General features: G+C 40.0%; 1 long non-coding RNA gene across 1 annotated transcript in view; it reads right to left on the bottom strand.

Moving 5' to 3' along the window:
- The window catches only part of LOC128102020 (uncharacterized), a 97,423-nt gene that overhangs the window by 47,187 nt on the left and 37,600 nt on the right, over window positions 1-12,636 (bottom strand). The gene's annotated exons all lie outside the window — the stretch shown is intronic.

Here is a 12,636-nt window from a genome sequence, read left to right as displayed (position 1 = left end):
CAATTTTTTTGCATATGCACATTTTTATTTAATTTATTTAGTTATTTTAAATCCCAACTGCAGTTTCCCCTCCCTCCTCTTCTCCCATCCCCTCTCCCACCTCCCTTCTGCCCGCCCCCCCCCCAATCCACTCCTCCTCTGTTTCTGTTCAGAAAGGGCAGGGCTCCCATGAGTGTCAACAAAGCATGGCATATCAAGTCACAGTAAGACTAAGCATCTCTCCTTGTCTTAAGGCTGAGCAAGGAAATATAGTATGAAGAATAGGTTCCCAAAAGCTAGCCAAAGTATTAGGGACAGCCACTGCTCCCATTGTTAGGAGTCCCACAAATAGACCAAGCTACACAACTGTCACATATATGTAGAGGGCCTAGGTATGTCCCATGCAGGCTCCCTGGCTTTAGGTTCAGACTCTATGAGTTCCTATGAGCCAGGTTAATTGATTCTGTGGGTTTTCTTGGGATGTCCTTAATCCCTCCGGCTCCTGCAATCCTTCCTCCCTCTGTTCAGCAGGATTCCCTGAGCTCAGCCTAATATTTGGTTGTGGAGCCTTGACCAATTCTTGAGTGAAGTAGATCACTAAAAATTTGATTTCATTGAGGTCAATATTCCACAATCTGCAATTACTTAAGTCCATGAATGTTCATGAAATTTGGGTGGGTGAAAAGGCACTGTGTGGGGGGAGACAGATTTATGGGGCTCTAGATCTCATGATGGAACAGATACCTTACAAATGTTATTTAATTATATATTGACACGAAGATCTTTTAAAGAAAATGCTTGCCTTATTTGATGAAAGCTGACTCTTTGTCTCTACCCACTGCCCAGTTATCTTGTTAGTGATTCCAATTGGCATTTTATAAAGAAACTTTAATTTCACTTTAAATCTGTGCTTTTAGATGGTTTTGAACCTTTCATTTTATAAATTCATTGTATATTATATTGTGTTTATATTCTACAAATTTTTTTATTATAGACTATGATATAGTGAATAGGACTAACTTGACAGTCTTGGAAAAAAAATCACATTCTCTCTGGATCTGTTACTTCATCTGTAAGGTGGGTTGCTAATAGTTTTTCCTAGTAGCATCTCAAGTACTGCTTGGAACAATGTTCATGAATTCTTTAGTGATGCAATCTACATGACTGTAGAGGGACACTTAATGGGAGCAACAAAGAAACGAAGAAAGGCCAGATACAAAAACACGTGTTCAGAAACGTTGCAACTGGGTAGGTTGCGCTTGCTCTGATGGAGGGCACCAACTACAACAGCAATCTGGAGCATCACTGAGTTTAGTTTATACATCTGGAATGAAGAGGTAGGTTTATATATATATATATAGCTGAATAATGAGAAGGGTTTACGGTATACAGTTGAACAAGGAGGCAGGTCTAGCTAATCTTGATAGGAAATCTCTGTAGGGGAGTAGTCTCAGGTTGTAGTCATCCTGAAGAAGAAAGCTGTGGATAATACATTTTGTACATACCCTATCAACATCCATACCCCAACTAGAGGCAGGCTTTGACATTCCTTGGACTCAAAGGATTTGCCCCTCTCATGGGTGTGAGGCATTGGGGTCCTTGATAAGACTATGCCCATGTCAAACAATAAACATTCACTTAGGATTTCATTCATTCTCCACACTTAAGTCTATGCCCTCACATGTAGTTGCATCCAATAATTGGTTTTCTTGACAAAGGAGAACCCAGGAGAGATGGTGCATGATTCACTACATAACCTACATGACTTTGGTTTTATTAATACATGGAGTTGCAGAGCTTTTCTCTCTGGTAAGAAGTAAACACTGGGAGACCAAAGAACCAATTGCCTAGCTAGAGGGTAAAAAGATTGTGTCCTGCTAGAGGGAAGAGTTTCAAGTATATTTCAGCTGGAGTTAACCCTGAACCAAAACCTAAGACAAGGGCTTGGATACATGTTGGTTATCCTCAGAAATAGGAATAAAGAAATTAAAAAAAAAAAACAGTACAAAAGGATTCATCGAATCCCATCTGCTGAAAACAGGACCTCCAAGAAGCATGTGGGTGCCTCTCAGAACTGCCTGTGCAAAGGACACCTGGCTGGAATCATCATCCACAGACGCCTATCTCTCTCTGGCTGCAGACTGTTCTTGTTGTTGGGTATGAGTTCCCTTAACAGTTCCTTGGCTGGGTGAGCATTGGGCAGGCTTTTGCAGCTCAGGGAAGGCTAGCAGACAGAAAAATGAAGATTCAAAAAGTTCTCCAGCGGGGAGAAGACCCAACTCCAGCATGGGCTTCCTAGGAAAATGTCCACTGGTGCAGCACAGTTAAAAGATGGGGCATGAGCTCTAAACAATTATTAAAATGATCTTTTTGTGAGACCATAAAAACTCCAAGAAGATGAGGCCAAAAAAAAATGAATATTGACCCAAAAGGATAAATCAGATACTTGGTTCTCTATAAATTGTGGCATAATGGTCTGTTGTGTGCAGTGGACTATTGTAACCAAAATACAAATGCCAGGAAATGGGATCTTTCAAGAAGATCTTACAAGAATCAGAATCACACAGGTTTCAAATTTGGTGAAAACATGTAGCTTCTGTACTGCCACACGGGGAGAATATGGCTCACAAATCTAGTACGTACTCTTGGAATCATTCAGTTTTCTACACTACAGCCACTGACTCCAGTCCAAGCCTGGTCAACACAGGTAAGCCACACTGCTCAGCCAGCATCTCAGAAGTCTCCATTTTAATAAATGATTAAGCAGACATCGTTGTGTATGAGAACTAACAACCCCCGACTTGACCTGAAAACATGATGGGGGGAATTAAGCTCAGCACTGAGGAGTTTAAAATTCTGACTTCTAAAGCAAGCCTGTTGGTTTATTTAATCTGACAATCAAAGGTAAAATCATCTTCAAATAACTATTTAACAGTAGTTGAGTTATGCATTCAATATATGGCTATAATTTCTATCCAATCAGAGTGCCACCCACGGTTAACCTATAAAAATGTTAGCATGTACTTGAGCCATGCTCATACTGAAACATTACTTATTAATTATAGGAAATACAAATTAGTGGTGGGTTATTGATATTATTTTATTTTATATCACATCTGGCAACCCAAGTGTAGCTTAGAAAAAATATAGAGAAAGAGCTGCTCATTAAAACGAGAGAGTAAATGTTCTGCCAAAAGTTCTAGGACTTTTCACTGGCAGCAGCGTTTCAATAAACTGACATGTGAATTAACTACAAAAACGTACACATTGTTTCCTTAGGCAGGTTTCTACAAACTTTCCAAGGCATTTCAATAATTTATTTTGTCACAACATGGCAATTTGTATAGTATAAAAACACTACCACAGTGAGAGGGAAAAAGTCATTTCAAATATTTCCAAATGAGCTTTCAAGAGGTTCCCATTTACTTAAGAGTCAAATAAGCATGCTTTAAACTGTTTTCATGTTATTCACCTAAACATTCTCTTGTAAATAGAATGAAAATCAGCTGTTAAGTCACGGAGCAGCTCTGCGGAATTCCTTGAAGAAAAGGAGCATTCAAGAGGTACATGCAGCATCATTCATGTACTTGTAAAATTCAGATTACATCTCAACTTCCAAACCAGTGTCCGTCAGTACGAACGTCCTGACAGTCCCGCCTTGGCATAGCGAGGAGCCCTGTCTTCCCATTCATTCACTCATTACATCTAAATCGAGAAGGCACAGTTACCAGAATTTTATACAATTAGTGCTCCGAGAGTGTTTTAAATGCAAACCCATAAGAGGAAAGTAAAAACAAATCAAAGTTAATTGTGACTGGCTGGAACAAAATGCTTAAATCAATACAAGGGCGGCTCATCTGCTCATCATTTCCCCATTACCTGGGAGACGAACACCTCCTGCTGTGCGTGACTGTTGATACAGGCTTACCACACTTGCATCCTAAGGCACATGCTAAGGAAACCAGGCATTCTCCGACTCCTTCTCATTATCCTCTATATACCTAACAACTGACACATTTGTTCGTCCTTATTTGATTCTCGTTTGTGCACTACTGTTTACAGAGCACACGTGTACACAGGAAAGCCCAGCAGTCTACAAAGTTTATCCAGAAGCAGGGCTTCTCCTGAGGCAGTCATGGAGGCATGGGTACATGCCCAGGAACTTTCCTCAGCTCATCACAGTCACTGTGCTTTTCAGAAACTCCCCAGAGGAAAATGGGGCTCCTTTAATGAACTCTATTTTGAAAAAAAAAAAGTCTGGGGATTCAGGTATGGAAAGATAAATAAAAGCCCACACATTCACAAGTATAAGGTGGTAAATTCTTTAATGAAGGGATGTTTTAAAACCAAGATCCATGTCAGTACTGGGGTGTGGGGTTGTCATGGGCAGACTCCTCTTCAGTGTCAGAACCTCTGGCCATGAAGACCATGAGCATTCTTAGCTATTGTAGATAGAGACAACCTCATGTGTAACCATGTGCTATCTTTCTAAAAATATCCTTCACCCTGGCCCAGAATCCAAAGCCTGGGTTGTAAGACATACCTGCAATTTCAAGTTAATATGTATCTCTGTGTTAAATACACACATCAAATGTATGTATTTCCACATAGGACAATGTATGTGTAACTACAGTGTGTTTTTACTGTCCAACTTTCTGGTTACTCAACTTTGCTGATACACACAGATGAGCTAATAGACTTGGGTAGGGCAGAGAGCTGATCAGACTGTGAGACTCTTGGAAGGGTGGTCCTCATTGTTAAAATGCGGGTTAAATAAAAAACAGAAAAACCTAAGAGCACACTGGTGTGGTGCAGGGGAAAGAGCCTGGTGAAAGAACGGCTAGAGGAAAGCTGTGACGTTCGGTATAGGGGGAGAGCAGGAGAAACGCGATGCAACTGATGTTCCTAGTCCGATTGCCACTGACTCTTGGCTTGTGTCCCACTGACCTCTCTCGGGATCCCCTTTGGTTCTTTCGGGGGTGGAGGAGGACATTCATGCTCAGTAACAATGTTGTGATGACAGTAAATGTAGGATTTAAGAAACACTTTTATTTTTTAAAGAGCACCTTTAACCGCTGCTAAAAAGCCACCAAGTGTTGGGGTAGAGGGTAGTTACCTAGCTCAAGGTTTTATTTAGTGGTGGGTTCCACTTTTTCACTCACTGCCTGCAAATCAGCATTTTCAGTGGACAAAGGGCTCAGAAGCGGCCTTATGATTGCTTCTTTTCAAATGGTAATGGCATCCTAACTCCTCTGCCAGGTTTTTCTTACCAGCGTACAAATTGCAGTTTACAAGGCTCTGAGGGGGGAAAAAAATCTTAGCTGAATATCTTTTTTTTTATTCGACAAACTGACATGTAAATTACCCTTTAAGTGCTCCACTCTAGGGCTCTGATCATCTCCTAATTGTCACAGTCAATTGTAGCCAACAGTCTCTTCAATCCCAAGCGCTTTGACAACAAGCACAAGGATCAAAGCGGAATCAACTCCCTGCAATATCCTTCTGTTTAGGATGCTACAAAACGCCCGAGAAAGAGAGGTGTAAGGGCATGGCAGTAGAGGAAACTTAAGAGTAGTGAGTGTTACAATAGTCGTTTTCTCCATCTCTAGAACGATGCTGCATAAGCTGCTGTGATCTTTAATCACATGTGCAGAACAAATACATGAACCTCCTGGGCAATTAATGCGCTCTTAAGATTATACTAATAGTGGAGCTTTACAAACAGCTCTGTCTCTGTGGCTTAGGAAAGCTATGACATAGTTGTGGGATAACAATCATTTCATAGCAGCTTAAGCATTGGAAACTATTGGCAAACATGCTCTGTATCTGAGCAGAAATTCCGAAGCATGGTTTCGTTACTTTGGTGTCAGGATTCTCTGTTCCTCCAAATTAAATAGACCACTGAAAATTCTGGCATTTCTTTCCTTAAGTTAACCCAGAAACGTCCAGATAGAAATGCGGCACCAAATAAATGTAGAATGTGAGGGGCCAGAGAGATGATGCCTCCTTGATTAAGAGCACTGGCTACTCTCCCAGAAGACCTGAGTTCAACTCTTGGCATCCATGTCAGGCTGCTAAATCCAGCTCCAGGGGCTCCAATACCCTCTTCAAGCCAGCAGCTATACTTACACACATGCGATATACACACAACACAGATGCACACACACGTACACATAAATAAAAATAAATTTTAAAAATTATTTAAAATGTCAGCCGGCAGTGGTGGCGCACTCCTTTAATCCCAGCACTCGGGAGGCAGGGGCAGGCAGATCTCTGTGAGTTCGAGGCCAGCCTGGTGCAGAAAATGAGTGCCAGGACTATACAGGGCTACACAGAAAAACCCTGTCTTAGAAAAACAAAACAAAACAAAAACAACAACAAAAAAGGATGTTACCTGCCACTACTTTCATAAAGGTTTATTTTTGCTTTTTATTGGAGAGAAAAGCATTTTAGTTCAACCCTGTGACACTATAAGTAATTATTCAGTGGAAAGTACCTAATAAAAATCTATGTCAAATACATGCCTTAAAAAAACCTGAAAATAATCTTATCAGAAAAAAAAAATGATAGCTGGAAAGAAATCAAAGGTGCACATGACCCCCTCCACATCTTGTTATGTACCCAGGCACCATGCACATAGAGCATATAAGGCCACACAGTGATTGACAGTCTTCCTGTGATAAAGGAAAAAAAGAAGAAAAGAAGAGAAGAGAAAGCACATGGCACACACCCTAGGCTCCTTTCTGAGCTGGCTGGTTCACTCATCGCCCTATAGAGTAACCCAGCCTCCCTTCAATTCCACCTTGACTCCTCAGGTTTGATTGAAGAGCTTCACAGAAGGGTCTATTACACATTGAGGAATGAGCCATTTCACATCTGAACCTCCAAAGAGCTACTTGTGAAGACTCTTTGAGTGCATTTATCTCACATGTGAGGCTTTCTGCAAAATCAATATGGGCATTTTTCAGTTTGACAAGTCAACATGAAATATCACATAATAATAGAAAAAACAGACTTGTACATTCAGACACACAATACAGTTATCTGTGACAAAGCTTCTAGTTAAGTACTCACAGACATCCTTGAGGACATCTAGCCAGAGTTTTTCTGGCAGCTGGGCTAAAGAATGTAGAGCATGTCACTGAGTAGCATCATGGCTTCCCTGCTCTATCCTAATTGGCCCAAGTTGTGGTGAGAGTGGAGAACGGGCAGATACTATGCCTTTCTTCTAAGCTAACAGTGATATGGTAAGAGGCAAGAAATTAACTTGAGGGAAAGGAAAGAAAAAGAAAGGAAGGAGGGGAGGGAGGGAAAAAGAGAGGGAGAGAGAACCCTAGCGAAGGGGAATAATTTAGTATCTTGTTTTTAGTTCACATTTAACTGACGGGCAAAACTGAGTACATTGGTCACCTAAAGAATGGCAAGAATGTAGCTGGGCAGTGGTAGTGCACGCCTTTAATCCGAGCACTCGGGAGGCAGAGCCAGGCGGATCTCTGTGAGTTCAAGGCCAGCCTGGTCTACAGAGCAAGATCCAGGACAGGCACCAAAACCACACGGAGAAATTCTGTCTGGAAAAACCAAAAACAAAGAACAAAAAAAAAAGAATAGCAAGAATGCACAGCCATAACCAATATGTAGCAAGTATTAGCACAATAACTGACATATTCATGTCGACAATCTCTGAGTCAATTCCAGCTCTATATTACCATCTGCATAAGCTTAAAGAACAGGCCTTGACTTAGAAAATCTGTGGGTTGGTTTTGTTTGTATTTTGAAGTGGGCTTAATTCTGAGGTTTACCTTCTAAACCTTTGAGAGAATTAAACATGACACATAGTTTGGTGTATAGAGAACACTTAGTTGTTGGTAATTATTGAAGTTGTTGTAGTTTTCTTGCACCTATCTACAAGCTTCACAGAGTTCTCAGATAATGCTTCTTCTACTGTTTCCTGGAGTCGAGATCAAGTTGTAGATACTCACTGAATTAGCTCTGGTCCTAGCTCAGGAGGGCAGATCTTAGGAGCAGGCCCTCTCTAGCAAGTATCCCCTCAACCAAGCACGTAGGAATGGGAGAAAGAAACAGACCATGTGTTTAGAGACCACTTAGTTATCGATTCAAAGAATGAGTGAGGTGAGACATGCAGAGAAATGTCCTCATGATTTTCCCTCATGTGCCAGAATGTCCTAACTAATGATGAAATGTCCTCCGTGTTCCTCACCATAGGAGGGCCTTAAAGCAAACGCAGAGCTCCCTGGGAGAGGTTCAGATTTAAATGAACACTTCACTGTAACTGTTCCACATTTATGATTCCTTCCTCTCCACATTTTTCTACATCACGACCTTGATGTAGCATTGAAGCATCTTCACTTCATTGTCTGTGCTTATACCAACTAATGTGTAGATTACTTTTGAAACATATTATAAATCTTAAGTTACTGTCTCCACCATTCAACATAAACCTAGAGTAGGCAAAACATGCATTTACAGAAATAAAACTTCATGTGAATAATAAGGTGAGAAAAACATCATTGTGAAACAGTTGAAAATTTAAAACTCTTGCCATGTATTTTAAAGTCAAATGACTATATAGAAATTACTTTGTTTTTAATTAATCCAACAACATGTATAAAAACTTCATATATGTAATACTGTTTAGTTTAGCTAGCCCTCTTTTCTCCTCCATTATTGAAATCAAGCTACAGCTTTCATTCCAAAAACACATTAAAATATTTTATTATATACTGATGCAGACTTACAAGTACAAATTGAAATAATTTCCTTCTTCAAAAGGGTCATTTCCTCAAATTTTTTACTCTATTTGATTTGGACTCAAATATATTTTAGTAGGGAAACAAGTTTACAAATGACCATTAAATTCCCAGATTAATATATAAAATCCTATTTAATGTGAAATGTACCTGAAACACACTAATGCCAGATGTTGAACAACCCTAAATCATAAAATATATAAATTAAGGCCTGTAAACGCAAAGCAGGTATCCAACATTCGAGAGATCAAATAGAAGGACGCATCAGTTGAGTTTGGATGATCACTATTCCCATGACCACCGCCATGGCAACACCACTCATACACCACACTTCACTCACTGTATCAGCCCATAGTAGCTATGGAGATGTTGACAGTGGGTGGCCATTTGGAGGACATTTCATCATCATATCATGACATTTTAACTGGGTGGAGAAGTCCACCAGGGGATCAGTACTTCACCTCTCTCTGGAGCTTGCGCCACATGAGTGCTGTTTATTTTCCAGCCAGAACACTGAGCACTCTTAAATATATTCAGTAAAATACAAAAGATAGGAGAGCTCTGTAATATCACAGCCCCCATTTCTGCATTCGAGTTTTTAAGCCTAGCTTTGAAAGGTCTAAGAACTCTCAACAAGCTCTGGCATTCTGATAGTAACTCAACAAAAACCATTACACTGAAGTAAATATTTGCCTCTTTTAACTGTTTTTGAATTTTTATTACATTTATTGAGGGCTATAACTGCACACGTAGAGATATGGAGGTCAGAGGACGACCTGAGGAAGTTTATGCTCTTCTGTCATCGTGCAGGTCCAGGGGATCAAACACAGGTCATCAGGATTGGTACCACAAGCCATCTCACCAACCCTGTTTGCATCTTTTAAAGCTCCCAATGGAAAATTCATAACACCTTTCACTTTTTGGGGTACTTCAATGGTTTTCTTACCCCATTATTATGGTTTTCTGCCTTATTTCATTTCTGTTCCTGGTTTTAATTGCAAGTCTTATTATTCTAAATGATGAATTAGTAGTAGAAACATGGCTCAATCATAGAGCATTTGCATAGTATGTACAAGGCCCTGGGTTGTGTCCCCAAATCACAAAAGAAATAAAATGTGGATGATACCTGACTTTCCGGTACAATTAGGTTTGATCTCCACTTCAGTTAATTGCAATGGTGACTACAGGTACTCAACTCTACCACTGGAGCGTGATGGGCTTACATGTTGGTACACACAGGTGAATGCAATGACTGCATCTCCCCAAGAATCTACCAGTATCCAGAAATTCATCAGAGTGGGTGGGATATGGTCCAGTGAGTCTCTTGCTGATCCAGGGTAGGCCCAGTGTTCCATATGCCCAATTCAGGCAAGCACAGAGCTATGAGATCATGATTGCAATGGTTGTGTTATGCCCAGAAGACAGTATTCTGGAGCCCCGCTCTCTATCTACATTCTTTCACCTCCTCTCCCTGAGCCTTAGAATGGATGCTGTGAATTATTTAGAGCTGAACAGTCAGTGAACTCCTTGCCTGGGAAATTATAAAGGTTCCAATTCCAAATGGACTAACATGTAACCTGACATGAGAGAAATTCCACAGGAAAATACAGATGAAAATCAAGTAAACACATGAAACCCAGACTACAGAATTTCACTTCTCTTCTGAAAGATTCAAACAGTGAAACACAACAACACCACCCTTTCCAGGTGCTCTGCCATAAGGTTGTAACCAGCACACATTGCTACCGGGTATAATCTCACAAATTCACTGAATAGTCAGTGAACCAAAAAAAAACTTGAGGCTCATTGAGACAAAAATACTTGACCCCAAACCAGTCTAGTTTTCAGTGGTTTCTTCATTTCCATAACAGTACATCAACAGTATCTTACCAAACTCACTATCTTTGGAGTTGACAAATTTTTATATTCAAAATTTTGTTATCTCTTACATGATTTCACCTTTGACCAGGACCAGGACTTCTGCTGAAAAATAGTGTTTCCTATATAGGTCATGGTAGCTGTATCCATGAAATCTCAACAATACAGCAAACTTCACAAGTTCTAAACAATGACAACACAAGTTGACATGCCAACATAAATGAGAGAAATCACACAAGGTTCCACCCCTAAATGAAGAGCAACAGTCAATTAATGACTGCTGGAAGAGGGAGAATTGGACTTCCCAGGTATGAGTCCCAAATTGGTTATCCAGTACCAACTAGTCAGCCCTAAAAATGTACATACAAGGAAGACTAAATGGCCTCAGCAAGTTGTGTTTATGTATTTATGTGTGTGTATGCATGTAACAACAATAATTAAAGGGAAAAAAGAAAACAATAGTGTAGCTAGAGTTTTCCTGCCTGGCCCACCACGGTCAGGGCAAATCTCTCTCACCTGCCAGTCCCACAGCCACTCAGACCCAACCAAGTAAACACAGAGACTTATATTGGTTACAAACTGTATGGCCGTGGCAGGCTTCTTGCTAACTGTTCTTACAGCTTAAATTAATCCATTTCTATAAATCTATACCTTGCCACGTGGCTCGTGGCTTGCCAGCATCTTCACATGCTGTTTATCAACGTGGCGGCTGGCAGTGTCTCTGACTCAGTCTTCCACTTCCCAGCCTTCTTCTCCTCCTTGTCCCGCCTATACTTTCTGCCTGGCCACTGGCCAATCAGTGATTTATTTATTGACCAATCATCAACACACTTGACATATAGACCATCCCACAGCACAATAGGGATATATGGAAGAAGAAAGAGGGCTTAGAGAGGAGAGTTGTGGAATATTATTTTAAGATGAGTTACATTTGTTTATGCCTGTGGAACATCTGTTTAATGATGCAAAGATGTGTTGCATTCTTTTTTGTTACATTTGTTTAACTTTGTGAAGCTGTGTTACTTTGCCTGGCTAAATCACCTGATGGTCTAATAAAGATCTAAACAGCCAATAGCAAGGCATGAGAAAGGATGGGGTGAGGGGCTGGCAGGCAGAGAGAATAAATGGAAGCAGAAATCTGGGAGGAGAAGAAGAAAGAGCAAGAGAACTAGGAGAGGATGATGCTAGGGGCCAGCCATGGAGTAAGAGTAAAAGTAAGATTTACAGAAGTAAGAGAATGCTAAAAATCCAAAGGCAAAAGGTAAATGGGTAAGTTAAGAAAAGCTGGGAAGAAACAAGCCAAGCTAAGGCTGGGCATTTATAACTAAGAATAAGCCTCCGAGTGTGATTTATTTGGAAGCTGGGTGCTGGCCCCAAAGAGCCAAAAGAGCCCAAAGAGTAAAGAGTAAAAACAAAAACAAAAACAAAAAAACAACCAATAACAGTGGAGGAAAGGGAAAGACTGGAGAGGGAGTAGTATATGGTAATAGAGGACTGATGATGATCAAAGCATATCATATACATGCATGAAATGTCATTTTAAAACTCGTTATTTTATAAAATTAATAAATGCTAATAAGATTGAAAAAAATGTTTCCAACATTTTATCTTAATTTCCTACCATTTTTTAAAACTACAAATTTTAAAAATAAAATAATGATTTTTTTCATGAATGATGGTTATAATCCTTTTCTGAAACAAGTTGAGCAAGTTTGCACCTGTTTCACACACAGACAGGAGACTGAGGTTTAAGAGTGGACTCAACAAGACATAGGGCAATATGAGTAGCTGAGGAAACTACTTCACAACCCTGTATCCTCTACACAGACTGAAACCACCAAGAGTAAAAGTAGATAACTTCTATTTGCATAAGTGTACAAGGAAAAAACAGTAAAATGGAAACCAGTGGACATGATATATTAATTCAAAATTTTTGGAAAGTTTTCTTCTGAATATATACTCTAATGATTCTTTTTTGTAGTTTTGTTTTATTTTAGTTGAAATAAGGTCT

This window comes from Peromyscus californicus, unplaced genomic scaffold, assembly GCF_007827085.1.
Source record: "Peromyscus californicus insignis strain IS unplaced genomic scaffold, ASM782708v3 Scaffold_7__1_contigs__length_154581171, whole genome shotgun sequence".
In the NCBI taxonomy this organism is placed as follows: domain Eukaryota; kingdom Metazoa; phylum Chordata; class Mammalia; order Rodentia; family Cricetidae; genus Peromyscus; species Peromyscus californicus.
The sequence above is the reverse complement of the archived record's forward strand: the minus strand, read 5'-3'. Positions and strand labels throughout refer to the sequence as shown.